This window comes from Arachis hypogaea, chromosome 15 (assembly GCF_003086295.3).
Source record: "Arachis hypogaea cultivar Tifrunner chromosome 15, arahy.Tifrunner.gnm2.J5K5, whole genome shotgun sequence".
In the NCBI taxonomy this organism is placed as follows: domain Eukaryota; kingdom Viridiplantae; phylum Streptophyta; class Magnoliopsida; order Fabales; family Fabaceae; genus Arachis; species Arachis hypogaea.
In genome coordinates, this window is record NC_092050.1 from 43,043,470 (window position 1) to 43,064,936 (window position 21,467).

Genomic DNA, 21,467 nt, shown 5'->3' on the forward strand with positions numbered 1-21,467 from the left:
CCAAGGTGGTGGCCTAACAACAACAAAGACTTGTCCCACTAGGTGAGATCAACTATATGATCAAATGCCACATCATGTCTTGAATCTTACCTGAACTTAGCTGATATATGTTTATAAAGTTTATTTAGTGTAGACCTTGTTCGTAAGAAGACTATAACTATTAGTACATGCAGGTTCTTTTTCATTTGAATTTCCAAAATCAATCAAGGTTTGCAATAGAACTGTGATAGAGAAACTTTGTTCAAAATATATGATTTGGAGATTTCTAAATGGAAAACCAAACCTGCTATAAATGACATATATCTTCGGTTTTGGGTTCTAATGCTGGGAAGATATGTAAGATGTGTTTTGGATGTTTTATCTGTGGCAACGAAGCTTCAACTCTAATTATGTAGTTCATTGTTATTTTTATTAGTTTTTTGTGTGTATTTCAAGTCTTGAACATTTTTTCTGTCTATTGATCTCTGATATATATGTACACTGCTATAGCTTGTATATATATAGCTTCCATCAATTTCGTTAAATGTTAGTGAGAGATTTGACGGTGGGATAACATTGATGCCATTTTAAACGTTTTGGGATAAAAATAGGACGATTAAAATATTAGGGACGGAAATAGGATCCACCCCAAACGTTGGAGACCAAAATAGTACTTTACCCATTATTTAATTATGGATTTGTTCTTTTTGATGCAAGAATGCTGAAGAGCTAAATGTTTGAAACTACATATCAACATTCTTTTTGGTTTTCGGGCTTTCATGAAAAGTTTTTTAGCAAAGATTACTATGCTGCTTCAAACTCTCTTCAGCCATAGAAGCATATTTTATTTATTTATTTATTGCCTTCGGTCTTCATAATTGCATTGCATGAAATCTTATTTTGGCCTATGATCATGCAATTGCCAACTTGAATTTAAAATGCATTTCAGAAATGATTTATCTTCCTAATATACGTGATCTTAACAACTAAACGGAACAAGATTTGATTGCTTTCTAATATTCCAAGACATTTGATTAAGTCATACTGGTGAAGATTACAGTGACCATCTTTTATTTTTTTGTCAGAGCAGTGACCATCTTAAATGTATAGTTCTGTAGCTGACTTCCCATTATTGGACATTGAAGTCCTTAAACACCCATATAGCTTCCATCGTAGCACGGTGTAATATTGTTCTCAGTTCCCTATTATGGTTTTATCGTCACTGTCATTTATTTTTAATTTTGGTACATCAAGAAACAAGAAATAAAGAACCTTTGCCTACTAGTTGAAGTTGATTACACGCATCAAATTTTGTCATTGAGTTCTATCATGTATTATGCTATGTTTTGTTCTTACTTCGTTTATGATAAAAAATACTATGCTTTATGAATGTTAATTGGGAAGTTGTAAAATCCCCTATCACTTCTAATATAAATTCAAATACCAAAACCATTCCCATGCGAAATAAATAAAATTATCCCGAACCAAGATTCATGACGAGCTCAGATGTACTCTTATCATCATTCAAAATGTTATGGAGAATCGTCTTTGATAATTTACTAGTTCTTTAGAGTGGTATAAAGTTTATTGATTATATAATTATATGTCTAGATACAAAAATTATTGTATGTTCATATTGTATCAAGTTTCCTTGATTACTAATCAATGATATTTATTGACTTAAATAAATAAATATAATGCACTTGATCTGAGAAAAGCTTACAAATACCATTCAGTACTAAGTTAAAAAAAAAAAGAGATGGGCATCAAAACCCACTCTACTTCATTCCTAATACGTGGTACCTTGTCTAAAAGAGTGATAACAGAGAGAAGAAAGAATAGAAGAAGAATTGAGATGCAAAAATAAATGAATGGAATACTGTTCTCTTCAGATTTGATACAAGTGTCTATATATACATCACATTAACCCAAGGACCTTAACTATTCATAACTGTCATAACAGAAACAGTTATGAGCTATAATTGACTCATCTTTGCCAATTAAGTAATATGAAATATGTCCTTAATCTTATTAATTGGTAAAAGTGAGAAAGATTTAGTCAATATATCTGTAATTTGTTGCTGTTGGAACATAAGTTACTGCCACTGCCTCATTAATAACACAATCTCGAACAAAATATAGATTCAGTTCGAAATGGTTGGTGAGATTATGTTGTATTGAATTATAGGCCAGAAAAATTGTAGGCGTATTGTCACAAAACACTGGACAAAGTGAGACATGGTTGATGTAAAGTTGGATCCAAAGAAACTCCGAAAACACTGTTGCTAATACTCTAAACTCTGCCTCAGTAGACCTGCGACTGAATGTAGTTTACTTGCTGCATTGTGGCGAAACTAAATTGGGACCATAAAACACAATACCCTGAAATTGATTTTCTGTCGTCCAACTCAGCTGTCCAATTAGAATATGAAAAATGAAGATGAACGTAAATTAGCAGTCTTATTTAGTACTTGTTTGGGCGTCATTATTTTGATAAAAAAAGATCTTTTTTCAATGAAATTTTTTTTTTAATTTTTTAACGTGTTTGGCAAATTTCTAGTAGTAAAAGTAAAAGCACTAGAAAAATAAAAAAAAGATGTTTTTCATCTAATAAATAAACAAAAAAGTACTTTTATATCGTTATACCCAAACATAATTGATAGATAAAAAGATATTTTTGCATGAGATACCCAAACATAAAATTACTTTTACTTTTCCATAAGATCTTTTAAAAAAAGATAAATAAAAAAAAGATCTTTTCTTAAAAGCTCACCCAAACAAGCTCTAAAGACATATTGGCTAATTTTATCCAAAGAAAAAGAAATATCTGGTGGAATAACTATTGCATATTGCAATCTCTCCTATAATAGAGTGAAACGATGAAGGATCTTCAATGGAAGCACATGTGTGAGCTGTAAGTCTCGAGGAACTAACCATAGGAGTGCTCATAGGTTTAGATTTATGCATGCTAGCTTTTGACAGCAATTCCTTGATGTATTCAGCTTGATTGAATGATATTAGGGAATCAGAATGTTTAATAGCATCAATACCGTGAAAGAAAGTTAAATCCCCCAAGTCCTTAAGTATGAAAGTAGAATATAGCTAATTAATAATGTATGTAATCTTTGTGTCATTATTTCTAATAACGAGCTCGTCATCATCATAAATCAAAATATAAGTGATTGAATTGACAATAAATCTAGTAAATAAAGTTGGATCGAATTTTGTAATTTTAAAACCAAACTAATGCCGGATACTACGACCATCGAGGAAGCTGACCAGCTTCATCGGAGCAAGAAAAAACTCTGGAATGATGAAAGAGGCTTTGGAGGTGAAACCTCGAGTGGTAAGGGAAGAAGAGTGGATGTTTATCAAGACCTCCTCGTAGGAACCAATGGAAAGAGGAGAACCTATGCTGACTTAGTCATGCACGGTAGTGCTGATCCCGATGCATAGAAAGGAAACTCTAGTGGTGAAGAAGACTCTTCGGAGACTGACTCAGAAGAGGAAAACCCAGAAGATGCTATGGAAATACTAGAGATAAGTCAAATGCAAAGAGAAGCATTAAGGAGATGCAGAAAGGAAGAAAGAGCCATTCCCTCTATTTTGGTGAAGAAAATGCAGAATGGAACTATTAGCCTCGCCACTACTAGAAAACTATTTATTACAAACAGATATTTTCGAGAGATTTTATCCCACGGAAATACAGACAGATTTTGCTGGGGAATTTTTGTTGAAAACGAAGGAAAATGAATTAACATAAATTACAGATAAAAAAGAGAATTTGTCAATAATTCTGTCGAAAATTTTTTTTTTATGGAAAATAGTTACCGACGAAAAATCTGTCTGTATTTAAATGAATAAAAACATTGCATTTTGTTAAATTATTACAGACAGAAATTCTGTCTGTAATTTAAAATATTCCGTCGAAAAAATAGAGTTAAACCTAGCATTGCCCCACCTTATCGAGCTCCATTCACACCACACATCACCTTTATCGAGTTCCTCTCTCTGTCAACGTGCTACTTCTTCTCTCCGCCGCTGCCGCTGCCGCTGCCGCCGCCACTCGCATCGCATGAGCCCCCTCCACCACTCGCATCTCATGAGCCCCTTCCGCCGCCGCTCTCGTAGCGTTGCTCCCTTCGTCACCATTGTCGCATAACCCTCTCCGCCGCTCTTGTCGCGTCTGCTCCCTTCATCGCCGTCGTCGCAGAGTTCTCTCCGCCGTTGCTCTAATCCGAACACTAATTTTGTGATTCTGTTGTTTGGAGGTTAGATTTTCAATCCGCTAATTAACCAAAACTGAAGCCCTCCGTTTTTCTTCACTTGGAGATTAGATTTTCAATTTTATGCAATTAATTTCTCTTTTCAATTTCATGGAATGGTGTGATATAATTCAGCAAGATATATGCTGTTCGTATTCTCTGACCTGTTCGTAATTCTTCTTTTCAATTTCATGGAATGGTGTGATATATGCTATAGTTGTCTAGAATAGAAATTTAATTCAGTTAATACTAGTTTGGATTCATCAATTTCAGCTTTCTGCTATTTCTTGTTCAGCAGTTAGTTCCTTTAGCGTTTCGTTCCTTTCCTTGTTCTTGTTCTGCGATTTGATAATGGTGATTGATGATTCTGTTATATTAATTTTTGCATGAGCTTAATTTGGGAAGGAATAGGGTAAGCATTCGCAATGAGTTCATCACTGCACTCTTAATTTTAGAAATGCAAATTGTTTTGTTAATTTCGATTCGATGTGTTTCGTTTCAGATAAAAACATTGCACCATGAGATTTCATGCAGATCTGCTTTAATCAAAGCCGATGCCCTAAAATCTAGTAGTAACAAAGATGGGGACACAATAACTTTACAGCTATCAGAGTGCATAGAAAGAGATCATTGTCATATTCCCCTCTGTAATAATACAAACCAACCAATCTATCTTCATGTGTCTTATGTTCTAATCTTTATTTTCCTTTTGCCACATTAATGGATTGATGCCAATTTACAATTGAAAATTTGACCATATTTCTTGTAGTCTTGTAGACCTTTTCTTTTAGTTTTAATTGAATGAAATTACCATAGCCGAAGAATAATCTAATTCAGGAGAACTCATTTGTCAACAACAATATGGATCATGTTATTGCTTTAACATAATCATGCAATTGCTTCTCAACTTCTGTCAATTAAAAAGATATGTTAACTGAATTTTCAATCCTTCACTGAATTGGTGGTCAAGTTCTAGAAGCTCATGGTACTTTCTTTCTAACAAGGTTGCATGTTCTTGTAATTGAATATATATAATGCAAGCTGAATTGTCTTTATAATCCATAAAGAATCATGGTTCTTGTTGGGCAGGGCATTGGGGTGACCGGTCACTTTACACCTACATGGTTCTACTATATATGTTGCCAAACATAGTGACTGTATTACTCTTTTTCCTTCCACCTCTGCGGCGAAAGTTGGAGCGATCTAATATGTGACTCATCACACTGTTAATGTGGTGGGCTCAGGTGAGTAGCACAAGCTATTAGTCTTTGCATTTTTTTTTCTAACTAAATGTTATGTGTCTAACAATGACTTTACTGCAGCCAAAATTATATGTAGGAAGGGGAATGCATGAGAACATGTTGTCACCACTGAAATAAGTGTGAAAATCTTATAAATTTCCTGTATTTATTACCAAGTTTTTCAAGATATGGAATTCAGAAGTCAGAAGGATGAGCATAAATGCATAACTACCATTGTTTTTGTTATATTGCATATAGTTTACTATATAAGTTTCGTGAAAAACTTCACCATTTTAGTTAAAAGACTTCATGAAGAATATATCTATGTACTTGCTGTTCAAGTTTTTACCATATTATTTTTGAAACTTTTCGGTCACTACATTGTAGACACAAGTGTTCTATTTTTGGGCCATTTTTTTTATCTCCCTATTGATCGACTAAAGATTCAATATTGAATTCTTGGCACATATACGCTGCTTCTATAATAAAGTTCAACTCTCGGTATATTTTGGTATTAAAGTATATGATTGTACTTTGTTATGGCAGGTATACCTTATTTTGTCTTAATTTATTTACAATACATATATTAATTATAATAACAAATTATACTATTTTAAATTAAATGACTTATATAATGGTGGTCTCATTTATTTTTATAAATGCTAAATTGAATAAGTCATAATTACTTTTGATTTGGAATTAAATGAGAATAAAACCAGATATTATCTTTTGTTCTTTAGATAATTATCTTTTGGATTTTAGATATATTATCTTTTGGACTTTAGATACTATTTTATTTGGGCTTTAGGATTTAATGGGTGCCATGCTCAAATATAAATAGTGCCTTCAGAGTTTCGGTCCTCAATATACCAAAGCTGACTCAATAACTCTTTTTCCATCAGAGAAGTTGCAATTTAGCCGCCTAGGAATACAGAAGACTTTGGTTGAGGAAGATCAAAAGAACCACAAGATCCAAACTCTTTCAATCATGATTCAACTTCATGAATTCAGGTATGCTTCCGCATTCAAGTATTTTATTTCTTAATGATTTAGGTTAAAAAATTTTTAAAAAATTCCAACAAGTGATATCATAACCATCTATGATTGAATCATTAAGAAATAATAAATTTATTTTTGTTCATATTCGATGTTTTCGATTTAGATTTGTGGAATCAAATTTAAATCTATGATGTTTCTATTTTCTTGCATAAGAGCGGATTTCAATATTTATTAATGGAATGATATTATATACATTGAATAAAAAAAATGAGAAAAGAATCATTCGATCCTATTATTATTATTATTATTATTATTATTATTATTATTATTATTATTATTATTATTATTATTATTATATAAAATTTTTTATTCTTATTGCCCTTTTGATATTGACGCAGTACTGTAGATTTATATTTATTACGAGTTTCTCAAGAAAACTTTATGAATTTTAATATTGTCACGTCAAGCATCACAATTGATATATTAATTGTATATATATATTTCGTATTATTGAATTAGAATTGTCTCGTTTTAATTGTGTGTACACTATTTTTTCTTTTTTTTAATAAGGCACGGGGCCAAGAGTCTAAAGAAACAAAAATTAACTAAAATATCTTGGAAACTTTATCCTTCTGCAGTCAGCGTCCAAAGAAAGAAAAAGGAGAGGAGGGGCTTCTTTAAAGCAACACAATCCATGGGGGAGGAGATGCGCATGTTTTGCAAGGTCATCAGCTGCAAAATTTGCTTTTCGAAATATGTGGTTCACCTGAAAAATTTCAGACTTCGCTAGAAGGCGCTTGATCTCCCTCCCTCACCAGAGAGGTACTGGAATGGTGGGGGGTAGAAGCGCTGTGGATAAGGTTGAATACACACAGGAATCCGTCTCTATAACAAGCTTCTTTAGCCCCAAATCAATTGCGAGCTTTAATCCCACATAAATTTCCCAGAGCTCAACAGTGGTAATGGTTACCGCACCGATGTTAAACATGACGCCTACCTTGAGTCTTCCATCTGCATCCCTCAGAAGTCCTCCACAAGTACCGGTTCCCGAATTAGTGAGGACCGAGCCATCAGTATTAAGCTTATACCATCCCTCTTCCAGCGGAGACCAACCAATGTCGATAGTCCTGGTCGAGGTAAGGGCTTTTCTGCTTTTGTCAATTTTTTGAAGAACCTCATAATAGTGTTTGGCTAAGTTCTGAATTATTCTTGGAAGGTCTGAGCTGTGGATGCCCGAATTGTTAAAAATTAAATCATTTTTATTTCTCCAAGCTGCATTGCAGGTAGTAACAAATAAGGTGGGCTAAGCATTCCCATCCTTTCTTCGAGCAGTCATGCAAAGATTGTGCTTGAACCAATCCTGGAAGTTTTAGTTGAAGAAGTTGCCTTGTTGACTACTATCAATGCTGCTCATCCAAGTTTCACGGATATAGTGACAATCCCGGAGAACATGGAGCAGGGTCTCTTCTTGGCCAGGGCACCTGGGGCAACACTCATTGCTGGTAAGTCCTATCCTTTTCCTCCTGGAATTAGTGAGTAGAGCCTCATACATTACTAGCCATGAAAATGCTTTAAGACGTTGTGGTATATTGAGCTTCCAAACATCTCTAAAATTTTTCTCTGTGTTCTCATTATTTAAAAAATAGGCTTCATAGGCAGATTTAATAGTGAAATCTCCCTTAGATTTTGGTAAGCAGCTAATACTGTCTTCTCCTAAATCAGAATGAGGGGCTTTTATAATCTGGATTAACTCTAAATTCTCCTCCAGAAGGATTTGATTTAGTTTGAACCAATCCCAGTCTTCCTCTGCTCTCGCATAAGCGGCCACCTTCTCATCACTCCTATCCCCGTCAATAGGACTTATAGCAAAATTTTTTAGCGAGCCTATGCCTGGCACCCAATGATCGTTCCAGAATGATATCTTTTTACCATTTCCAATTCTCCAAATGATATTAGTGCTGAATTGGTTCCAAATCTTTGTAATTCCTCTCCAAGCATTTAAACTACTAGCTTTGGAAAGTACCTTTGGAATTGACTGAATTCCACACCCATATTTCCTTTCATAACTCTGACCCACAGGGATTGATTATCCTAAATAAGGCCCTAGGCTGATTTCATGAGGAATAAAGTATTTGTATCTTCTGCCTTTCGAATACCAAGTCCTCCTATACTCTTCGCCTTGCAAATAGTATCTCACTTTATTAAATGAATCTTTTTGTTCGCTTCAGTTTCACCCCAAAGAAAGTCTCTACAAATCTTGTCTATTTGATTGCAAACTTCCTTCAGAATATGGTTTGCATCACGTAGCTAGGGATAGATGATAAGACTGACTGGATGAGGGTACTCCTTCCTGCAAAAGAGAGCGTCTTCATATTCCAGTTAGAAAGTTTAGCCTTCATTTTGTCGATGATGTATTGAAAATGTTGCTTGTTGCACTTCTCATGAATGAGGCAAACACCAAAGTACTTTCCTAAGTTGCACATTAGGTTGATGCCCAAATGTTAACTAAGCTCCTGCTTGGTGTGATTTACATTCTTTGAGAAGAAAACACAAGATTTCTGAAAATTTACCTTTTGGCCAGAGCTATCACAGAAAACCTTAAGTGTTTCCCTTATGACATCTACTTGATCCTTACTAGCTTGTGCAAATAAGACTAAATCATCTGCAAAGAAAAGATGAGAGAGTTTAGGCCCATTCCTAGATAGCATAATAGGTTTCCACTTCCTATCATTAACTCGAGAGTTAATAAGGTGGGAAAGTCTCTCAACGCAAAGAACAAAAAGGTAAGGTGAGAGGGGATCTCCCTGTCTAATGCCTCTCGAGGGACGAAATTCTTCTGATGGAGACCCATTCCAAATAAGATTCATAGTTGGCGTAGTTATGCAATACTCAATGACACTGATCAAGCTCTCTAGTAGATGCATCTCCTTGAGGGTATGTAAGATAAAATCCCAATTGAGCCTATCGTATGCCTTCTCCAAGTTAATCTTGACCGCCATAAAGTCTTTTCCGCAATTTTTTGTCCTCATAGAATGGATCACTTCTTGAGCTACCAAAATATTATCTGCACTAACCCTTCCTGCGACGAAACTAGCTTGAGTATTAGCAATAAGAAAAGACATATGGGGTTTTAGCCTTTCTACACCAATCTTAGAAATAATCTTATAAACAACATTACAGAGACTAATAGGCCTAAATTGAGTAAAATTCTCAGGAGTTAGGAACTTTAGGAATAATAGAGATGAGAGTCTGGTTAACGTTCACGATATTCCTAGGTTCCTGAAAGATAGACCAAACCTAAGTAACCAAAGAATCTTTAATAGTGTCCTAAGAGAATTGAAAGAATTTAGTTAGAATTTCATCTCTCCCTAGGGCTTTTCACCCTCCTATATTGAACACAGCCTTCTTTATTTCCTCCTCTGAGGTGTCCATCCCTAGTTCCTTAATATCTTCATCCACAATCCTAGGAAAGAAACCTGTCAAGGGAAAAGGAACACAGATCTGATCAGAAGAATACAAATTTTTAAAAAAATATACTCCCATATTCTTAAGCGTAACAGGATCCTCAATCCAAGAACCATGACTGTCCATAAGGGACGTGACTCGGTTCCTTCTTCTGCGACCATTAGCTTTCTGATGGAAATATCTATTGTTTTTGTCCTTAAAATGGATAGTATTACACCTCGACATTTGTTGCCAATAGCTTTCTTCTTGGATGGAAAAGACTTCATATTCCTTCCAAAGATCTTTCTGAAGTTTATCCAGGAAGGGGTTGTGAAAGAAGCATTTTTGTATGGTTAGGAATTTCATTCACAATAATTCCGTTGATAGTATAGTTCCCAACCAACTAGTAATGCTCAATTTAAATTTTAATTATTTTTGGTTGTCACAAAGTACAAACCCTAATGAAAATTAACTGAAGTATTTAAACCTCGGGTCATCTCACAAGGAATTGCAATGAAGTGCTCAATTATTGGCTATGAAGATGCAATGGGGTTTGATTTATAAATGGCAAGGAAATATAAAAGCAAGAAAGTAAATAACAAGAACTAATAAAATAAAGAAAAGAACTCTTAGCTAGACATAGGTAATTGAGATCACCATCCTTGTCTACAAACCATACATTGATAATTATGAGGGACCAACCTATTTAGTCTACTTCTATGCTTAAAGTAAGTATAATGTCTACCTCAATGCATTAAGTACGTCAAATAGGCTTGATCAACATCAATCCATAAGTCCTAACCTAGCTACTAATTGACTTAGTAGTAGGCTAGAGTCAATGGTTACCAAATTGACCACATAGGATTCTCAAATCACCAATTCAATGAGACCCAGTGACTCAAGATCACTCAATTTCCTTAGCCTAGGCCAAGAGTCAAGAAAACTACCCAAAAACTAGTGAAAATATTCTATCAAACACCTAGTGTGCAATAAAATTAAACATCACAAAATGAAAGAATTAATGGAACCCATAACTAACACAAGCAAGAAATCAACAATAGCAATTAAGATAAACATAAAAAGGACATGGAGACATGAAATTGCATTAAAGGAAAATTAAATCCACAAGAGTGCATGAACATAAAAGTAATAAAATAGAGAAAATAACAAGTAAAACTAGAATAGCAAAGATGTAATAACAAGAAATTAAAAGGGAAAACTAAATCAAAACAAGAATTTAAAGTTGGATCCAAGAGAATTTGACCTAAAATACCCTAAATTCTAGAGAGAAGGAAGAGCTTCTCTCTCTAGAATTCTAGCTACAACATGATGAAAACTACACTATGACTTCTCCCCCCAATCCCTTGCCATCCTTGGGTTCAAAAGCATCAGAAATGAGTTAGATTTGGGCCTCATTGAGCTCAGAAATTGCCCCCAGCGTTTTGCCTTTAAGTGAGTCACGTGACCAATATCACGCGTGCGCGTGGATGACGCGTGCACGTTGCTTAATGATTCTCTGGTCACGCGTGCGTGTGGGTGACGCGTACGCGTCATTGGCGAATCTTCATTTCACGCGTACACATGGGTGACGCGTGCGCGTGGCCTTCAGTTCAGCAAATCCTCATTTCTTCATGAATTCTCCATTGTTGCATGCTTTTTCTTCATTCCTTCAACCCAATCTTTTCCTTCTAATCCTGAAATCACTTAACAAACATATTAAGGCATCGAATGGAATCAAAGTGAATTAAAATTAGCAATTTAAAGGTCTAAAAAGCATATTTTTACTCTTAAGCTCAAATTAGGAGAAATTCACAAAACCATGCTATTTCATTGAATAAATGCGAGAAAAGATGATAAAATCTCCTAAAATCAACACAAGATAAACCACAAAATTGGGGTTTATCAAACCTCCACACACTTAAACCAAGCATGTCCTCATGCTAAACCAAGAAAGACAAGAAAAGGTGTATGAACATTTATTCAATGCAAATAAACTATATGCACCTATCTATATGAATGCAACTAAATGCAAAATGTTTCTACCTACTTGGTCAAAAGTAAATCAATTCTCCAAGAACGTATATAAACAAGTAGGGCTAAAATCATATGACGATTCATGAATCCCACCAATTCAAATATGAAAATGAAGTTCAAGTAGACTTGCAAGAAGAAAGCTCATGAAATCCGAGAACAAGGAATTGAGCATCGAACCCTCACCGGAAGTGTATCCGCTCTAGTCGCTCAAGTATATAGTGTCAATTCACTCAATTCTCTTCTAATCATGCTTTCTAAGATTTTTTTTCATCTAACAATCAACAATTATTCAATGCATGCATACATTCATCATGAGGACTTATTCATAGGTTGTAATGGGGCTAAGGTCAAGGTAAGGATGCATATGGTAAAGTGAGCTTGAAATTTGCATCTTTGATTAACCTAAGCTCTCACCAAACACATATAACAACCTATACAGTTCTAATACAATACCTAGCTACCCATGATTCCCACTTTTTCATATACTCATGCATTCTCTTTAATTCAAATTCCATATGCATTGTTATTATTACTTTACTTTGGGGCATTTTTGTCCCCTTTTTATTGCATTTTCTTTTTCTATATATATATATTTTTTTTTCCTTTTATTTTTTTCTATATTTTTTCTACATTTTTTTCACATTTTTTTCACAACAAAGTACATACAAACGTATCAATGCATATGGTTTTACATATTTAATGCATAAGTACGTACCTAGGGCTGGAAATTCATACCTTACCTGTGGGTACCCAACCCGGTCTAACCCGTTCGGGTAGGGTTGGCTACTCGACCCGCTGCGGGTAGGGTAGGGTACGGTCCGGGTATGCCTGCGAGTAGGGTAGGGTACGAGTTTAGGGTGTACCCTACCCTACCCTACTCGCACCTCATATATAACGCATATTTTATAAAAAATAGGTATATAGTGAAGGAAGTGAGAGTTGAATCCACAACATCCCTTATGTAATGACTTACAATAAGTAAACAACCACTAAAACTAGTTAGTTAATTTAGTAATTTAGAGCATTAGTTTTTTATTTTTTATGTTATTAATATGTATAAAATTTGAAATGATTGAATTTTATATTTACTTTGAAAAAAATTGATATTTCTGTGGGTAGGGTAGGGTAGGGTAGGGTTTAGAATTTTAGGGTGCGGGTAGGGTTAGGGTTGAGAGATTCTCAACCCGCAGGTAGGGTAGGGTAGAGTTTTAATAAGATTTTCAACCCGCGGGTAGGTTTAGGGTAGGGTCCAAACCCTACCTTACCTTACCCATTGTCAGCCCTGTCGTACCCAATCCCACGATTTTCAACAAAAATACAAAATACACTTTTACCTCAACCAATGTCCCAAGTTTCCCATACCCAAATGATACACACACTCACTAGCCTAAACTAATCAAAGATCCAAATTAAGGGACATTTATTGTTTTTCACTTAGGGGTAGTGATGTGCTAACATTAAGAACAAAAGGGGATTAAATAAGCTCAAAATTGGCTAACAACGGTTGATAAAAGGTAGGCTATTTGGGTAAGTGAGCTAAATGAAATGATGGCCTCAATCATATAAATGCATTCATATACAAAATAATGGATATAAAGAATCAAACAAATCAAAGATTACAATCAGAGAAAGAGAATAATGCACACAAGAATGAAAATAAGTGGTTATATGATGTAACCAAACCATTAGGCTCAAAACTCACATGTTTGTGTTCTTAGCTCAAAAACCATGTTCCAAAATACATTCTTCAAGCAAGTTCAACAAATTTTTTTTTCTTAAATTGGTAGGTGCCCTAAAAATAGTTTTCTTGGAAAATAAATCATCCCCCTAACCAAGTAGTCCTAACTTAAAAAAAGTGCTAAAATATATACAAACCATAACTATCATGCACCCTAACATGCAATGCAACAACTAACTACAAAAAAAATTAAGAATTGGTGTTGAAAAAGGAAATGCTTACCCACGGAGATCAGTCGGACGACCTCCCCACACTTGAAGATTGCACCGTCCTTGGTGCATACAAAGAAGAGCAAGGTGGACGGGTTGCTACAATTGAGGAACTCCTTCAAACGATTGTGCAGATGGACTTGTTTGTTGCCTCACTTAGAAGCTTCTCCTTTCCTTTCCTTCTTGGTGGCTAGCCTAAAAGGAGAGAAAAAGAAAGAAAATTAAGCCCACAACTAAGATATCAAAGCAATAGAACATAGGCGGGACTAATGCTAAATAAGAGTATGGTTCTCAACTACATGGTAGCTACAACATGTGAGTGAGAAGGCAATGTAAGCAAAGGGCATACTAACTAATACTTGATGCAAGAGTAAAATTAAAGCATAAAGAGCATATTGAGCGTCAAGTTCAAACAAGAAAAAGTGGGTCATGAAAGACATGCAAGTTCATGTCAATGCACAAAGAGCACAAGAGTCATACAAGATTAAGCATTGACTTAGAAATTTCATCACCCATCAATATCAAACAAGTCAAGAAGCACCAAAACTAACCAAGAAAATCTCAACAATTGAGTAAGAGAATTCAACACCATTATTAAAATAAGAAACTTGAAAAAGAAAATAAGAACAAGCTATAAAAACAAAATTAAAATACAATAAATGATAACATGCAAATACAACATATAAAAGAAAATGAAAATAAGAAAAATAAAAAGTGAAATTTTAAAGAGAGAGAGAAGAAGAAAGTAAGAAAGGAAGAAGAGAGAAGAAGAAAGGTAGAAAGAAAGAAGAAGGAAAGAAGAAAGAGAGAAGAAGAAAGAAGAAAGAAGAAAGGAGAAAGAAAAGAAGAGAAGAGAAAAGAAAATAGGGTAGAACAGGGGAAACAGGGCGCGGAAAGCGACGCGTGTGCTTCGGCGACGCATACGCATCGGTAGGCAGGATGGTGGGTCGACGCGTATGCGTGGATCATAGAGAGTACAGGTGACGCGGAAGCGTCACCCAGGCGTACGCATGGGGCCAATTTGTTCTACTCGCACAAAACCAGCACCACTCCAGCACAACTCTTTGGTTTTTGTACCAAGAGTGTCAAAATGCCACACGACGTGTGTGCGTCGGCCACGCTTAGGCGTGGTGTGCACTTTTTTTTAACATAAGAAAACAGAAACAAGGCACTCTCCTAATCTACAAGCATTCTAAAACAATCAAAATTCAAATTTAACAACAAATCTTTTTGGTTTTTAGAAAAAATTTTCAAATATAAAGCAAACAAAACTTACACTTCAAGTAAAATATAATTCAACAACAACTAACCTACAACTTAAGGCATAAATCTAATCAAACAAACTAGCAACTAAAACACTAAAACAAGAGTATGCAAAGAAGAAAACTACCTATAATGGCAACTCAATTCAATCATTGATTATATATACAAGAGAATGGAAAGAGTTTACCATGGTGGGGTGTCTCCCACCTAGCACTTTTAGTTTAAGTCCTTAAGTTGGACATTTGGGAAGCTCCTTGTCATGGCGGTTTATGCTTGTATTCATCCTTGAACCTCTAAGAATGCTTGCTCCTCAATTGGTTGTCATAATTTCCAACCATCTTCACCAAGCTTGGGGGAAGTTCTTCCCAAGATATGAGCTCCCAAAATTGGTCTTCATGTTGTGATCCGGGATCCCATATCTTATTTTCACACCCATCTTCTAATTGATCATCATGATTCCAATTGGGTGGTAGGTAAACTGAATTCTCAATGAAGTACCTAAACATTCTCCTAGGCCCAAGTAATCTAGCTCTACACCAACCATTGCTCCTAAACCTTGAGCGTCCAACCTTGATGAGCCTAATATCAAACTTCCAACCACTACACAACTCTCTCCTATTCTTAACTCCACAAAGAGCTCTAAATTGTCCATTTTCAATCAAACCATATTCAAGTGAGAAAATAAAGCTTGAGGATAAGAATTTTACCCACTTGAATGTTGTGTTGGATGGTGACTTAGGAAGGGGTGGTTCCAATGATCTTGCAAGCTCCACTCTCGTGTACTCTTCCTTGATTACCTCCACCTCTTTACAAGCTTCTTCAATTTTAACCTCATCCTCTTGGTGGCTTTCTTCCAATTTAATCTCCTCTTCATTGCTTACCAAGGGCATGGGAGGTTGTGCATCTTCTTCTTTGATCTCAATTTCATATCCAATGGGGAATGATTCAATTGTAGATAGGAATTCCTCAATGATTGAATCCATTTCTTGATAAACCTCTTCAAAGTCTTCAATCATGATATGCTTTGGAGGTTGCACACCCTCCTTAAAATCAATGTTAAGCTTCTTGGAAGAGGGCTCTCTAATTCTACATCCCTGTGGACTTCCAACATCTCCTAGATCTTCAACCACTCCTTCCTTTTCAATCATCTCTACCCTCTCCTCTTGTTGCACTCCTTGCTTCAACTCCTCTTCTCCACCTTGAAGCACCAAACTCACTCCCTCACTATGCTGCTTGATTGCTTCTCCATATTCAACAATGGGAGTTCCTTGATCGTATAGGCTTAGGCAGGAGGAGACCATGTTGCGAACGGCTTCCACCACGGTGGCAAGCACGGCTTCTATCTTCTTGAACTCCTTTTGTGTCTCTTCTTGCCTTTGGAGATAAGAGCTAATATCTCTTTGTTGTGCTAGCTTGAAGGCATGGAGAGACTCATCCATTAGAGGTGGTGTAAGAGAGAGTTCATTGTTTGGGGGAAAGGGTTCATAATTGGAAGGTGGTTTATCTTGGTAAGGGTATGGAGATGGTGTATATGGAGGCGGTTCTTGGGAGTAGTTATGTTGGAATTGCGGTGGCTCCATGTATGGTTCATATGGCTCATAAGGTGGTTGGTATGGTGGATAAGGATTAGGGTCATATGGAGGTGTTTAGTGGTATGGAGCTTGTGAGTAAGGTGGTTCAAAATTATGTTGGGGAGATGGTTCATAGGCATATGGCGGTGGTTGTTGACAACCATAATGAGGGTCACCACATCCATTAGATTGATATGCATTAGGGTTGGAATTATACCTATAAGAAACTGGAGGTTGTTGTTGCCAAGAAGGTTGATCAATCCCTTGAGGCTCCTCCAATCTTTGATTGTTCCATCCTTGATGCATGTTGTCATTGTAGCTCCTATTTCCTACAACATAATTTGAACCAAACTCATAGCCAAAGGGATGAGAATTCATAGTGGCAAACAAAAAAACAAAAGCTAACAAAATAAGCAACAAAGTCCTAAACCAAACAAAAACTAACATACAAGCAAAAGGGCAAACATATTCACATATTCACACATATACAATAGCCAATAACATAACACCATTGTAATTCCCCGGCAACGGCGCCAAAAATTTGATGCAGCATTTTCGTATGGTTAGGAATTTCATTCAAAATAAATCCGTTGATAGTATAGTTCCCAACCAACTAACAATACTCAAATCAAATTTTAATAGATTTTGGTTGTCACTAGTTCAACCCCAATAAAATTAACCGAGAATATTAATCCCGGGTCGTTCTCCCTAGGAATTACAATGAAGTGCTTTATTATTAGCTATGAAGGGATGTTTTGGGGTTTTTGTAATAAGGAACAAGAAATGTAAATAACTAGAATTAATAAAAGAAAGGAAGAACTCTTGGCTAAGCATGGGAATTGAGATCACCATCCTTGTCAACAAACCATGTATTGACGATTATGAGGGATCAACCCATTAAGTCTACCTCTATGCTTGAAGTAAGTATAATGTCTACCTCAAAGCATTAAGATATGTCAAATAGGCTTGATCAACATCAATCCATAAGTCCTAACCTAGCTACTAATTAACTTAGTAGTAGGCTAGAGTCAATGGTTATCAAATTGACCATATAGGGTTCTCAAATCACCAATTCATTGAGACCCAATGACTCAAGGTCATCCAATTCCCTTAGCCTAGGCCAAGAGTAAAGAAAACTACTAAAAAACTAGAGGAAACATTCTATCAAACACCTAGTGTGCAATAAAAGTAAACATCACAAAATGTAAGAGTTAATAGAACCCATAACTAACACAAGCAAGAAATCAACAATAGCAATTAAGATAAACATAAAAAGGACATGGAAACATGAAATTGCATTAAAGGAAAATTAAATCCACAAGAGTCCATGAACATAAAAGTAACAAAATAGAGAAAATAACAAGTAAAACTAGAATAGTAAAGATGTAATAACAAGAAATTAAAAGGAAAAACTAAATCAAAACAAGAATTTAAAGTTGGATCCAAGAGAATTTGACCTAAACTTCCCTAAATTCTAGAGAGAAGGGAGAGCTTTTCTCTCTAGAATTTTACCTACAACATGATGAAAACTACACTATGACTTTTCCCCCAATCCCTTGCCATCCTTGGGTTCAAAAGCATCAAAAATGAGTTGGATTTGGGCCTCCTTGAGCTCAGAAATTGCCCCCAGCGTTTTGCCTTTAAGTGAGTTACGTGACCAACATCACGCGTGCGCGTCGCTTAATGATTCTCTGGTCACGCGTGCGCGTGGGTGACGTGTACGCGTCGCTGGCGAATCTTCATCTCACGCGTACGCGTGCGTGCGCGTGGCCTTCAGTTCATCAAATCCTCATTTCTTCATGAATTCTCTATTTTTGCATGCTTTTTCTTCATTCCTTCAACCAAATCTTTGCCTTCTAATCCTGAAATCACTTAACAAACATATCAAGGCATCGAATGGAATCAAAGTGAATTAAAATTAGAAATTTAAAGGCCTAAAAAGCATTTTTTACTCTTAAGCTTAAATTAGGAGAAGTTCACAAAACCATGCTATTTCATTGTATATGCACTCTAATCGCTCAAGTGTCTAGGGTTGATCTACTCTAATCTCCTCTACTCATGCTTTCTAAAACGTTGTTCTTCATCTAACCAATCAACAAATATTTAGTGTACTAATGCAAACATCATGAGGGATTTTCAAGGTTGTAATGGGGCTAAGGTAAGGGTGATGATACATGTATGGCCAGGTGAGTTATAATTTGAATCTTTGACTAACCTAAGTTTTCACTTAACACATACACACACTCTATATAATTCTAAAATCATGCTTAGCTACCCAAAATATCACTTTTGCATATTTTTACACACTCATGTATCAAGTCTAATTCCATCACATATGCATTGATCTTTTTATTGAACTTAACATTGGGGTAATTTTATCCCCTATTCATTTATTTCTTTTCTTTTTTCTTCTCTTTTCTATTTTTTCTTTTTTTTTCTTCTTTTGTTTTTTATATAATTGAAAGCATATTATATCAATGCATATGGTTTCTCTAATTTTACATGAGTAAGCACCCAAATTCTCAATAATTGTCAATAAAAACAAAACACATTCTCATCAAGCATAGTTTTCACATTTTCCCACATTTAGTTGACACACACTCACTATCTTAAGCTAACCAAAAATTCAAATAGGACAATTAATTAATTTTCTACTTAAGGCTAGTGATGTGTGATAAACCACTATTTTATGGTTTATCTTGTGCTAAATTGAGTGGTTTTTATCAAGTCTTTACACACTTATTCATACAATTTGCATGGTTTTACAAATCCTTCCTAATTTTGTGCTACGATTGAAAACATGCTTCTTTGGTCTTGAATTTGCTAATTTTAATCCTCTCTTATTATCATTCGATGTCTTGATATGTGTGTTAAGTGATTTCAGGGTTTATAGGGTAGGAATGGCTTAGAGGATGGAAAAGAAGCATGCAAAAGTGGAAGGAATACAAGAAACTGAAGGAATTGCTAAGCTGTCCAACCTGACCTCTTCGTACTCAATCGATCATAACTTGAGCTACAGAGGTTCAAATGAGGCAGTTCCAGTTGCGTTGGAAAGCTAACATCCGGGGCTTCGAAATGATATATAATCTGCCATGGTTTCCCTGCAGATAATCGGTGCACACGTGTGCATCTGCAAAAATTTAGCGTATCAGAATTTGCCCCCGGTGATTTCTGGGCTCCTTTTGGCCCAGTTCCAAGCCCGAAAAACACAGAATAAGAACTGCAGAATAGGGGAAACACAGGGAGACAACTCATACACTTCTCATTATTTACAATTTAGGTTTTAGATGTAGATTCTAGAGAGGGAGGCTCTCTCCTCTCTCTAGGTTTTAGGATTTAGGATTTCTTCTTTCAATTTCTTCTCAAATCCAGGTTCAATATTCCTTTAATTTAGTTTTCTTCTACTTTTTATTAATTCTATTACTTTAGTTTATCTTCTTCTCTTGTTAATTTATTAATGCAAAGAACTATTTCTATCTCTAATCAATTTCCAGTTATCATTTAATTTATCATGGATTGGAGTTCTACAAGGCGACGCGTGTGCGTGCCTGACGCGTACGCGTGACACGCAAAGATGACCAGTGACGCGTACACGTGACTGACGCATAAGCGTGACATGCGCGACCTGCAGAAATCATAGAAAAAAATAGTGGTGTAAATATTTTTTGGCGCCGTTGCCAGGGAGTTGCAATTGCGTGCTAAATTATTAGTTGGTGTAAATATTTCTTTATTTTACATATTTGCATATTTTTATTTGTTTTTATTACCATGAGCTATATGTTTCTTTCGTTGAATGACACATTCACTGCCTGATCTAAACTTAGCTGCATTTGATCCTGAAATTGAAAGAACTCTTTCACGTATTAGGCGAGCTCGGCGTCGGTTAGCCTCTGAAGGTGGTGAAGTAGTTACTATCAATTCACCAGTCTCATCTGAGGGCGAATCTGAACTGCCATCTGAGGAAGAAACAAGCTCATCTACTACTAATTCGGTTGATTTACGTGCAGGTGATATGGCAATGCCCAGGAGGATTACTCTCTAGAAAGCAGGAGCTACAGACTTTACACTGCAACCGTATCAAGCGCGTCACCCAAATCTGTCTGTAGATTTTGAACTGAAGACTGCGCTAATCAACTTAATACCTAAGTTTCATGGCTTACCTGCTCAGGAGCCTATCAAGTACCTCAGGGATTTTCAGATAGCCTGTTCTACTATCAGGCATCATGGTGCAGATGAGACTTCTATTCTGCTAATCGCCTTCCCGTTTTCTCTTGAGGGAAAGGCGAGGGAGTGGTACTACGCCCAACCTGAAGCAGTTGTTACCAACTGGGATATGCTCAGGAGAGAATTCTTGGAAAAATACTTTCCATCTGAGGTTATAGACAGACTGAGGAAAGAGATCTCCTGCATCATTCAAGGCGAATCAGAGACTCTTTATGAGTATTGGGAGCGCTTCAGGAATCTTTTGGACGCATACCCCCACCACATGATTGACAAGTTGGTGTTGATCAGCTACTTCACACAAGGCATGAAGCCTCAGGATAAGACTACATTGGATGGTGCGAGTAATGGTTCTCTGAAAAAGTACAAGACCGTGGATGAAGCGTGGCAACTGATCACTGATCTAGCAGAGTCTACTCGGAATTTCAGGCACAGAAACAACCATCCCAAGGCTGTTGCAGAGGTTTTCTCTAGCAGTGAGACTATTAGTCTCACACAGGCTA

General features: G+C 36.0%; 1 long non-coding RNA gene across 4 annotated transcripts; it reads left to right on the forward strand.

Moving 5' to 3' along the window:
• Positions 1 to 3,940: 3,940 nt before the first annotated feature.
• On the forward strand, positions 3,941 to 20,202 carry LOC112747003 (uncharacterized). Of its 4 annotated transcripts, none has more exons than XR_011871938.1 (7): positions 3,941 to 4,250; positions 4,747 to 4,891; positions 5,334 to 5,488; positions 6,388 to 6,496; positions 7,123 to 7,620; positions 7,757 to 7,986; positions 19,628 to 20,202. It is a non-coding gene; the product is annotated as an uncharacterized lncRNA (long non-coding RNA). The 4 variants fall into 4 exon arrangements; XR_011871937.1 differs by having other exon boundaries at positions 7,768 to 7,986; positions 18,851 to 20,202; XR_011871936.1 differs by having other exon boundaries at positions 7,768 to 7,986.
• Positions 20,203 to 21,467: the final 1,265 nt, after the last annotated feature.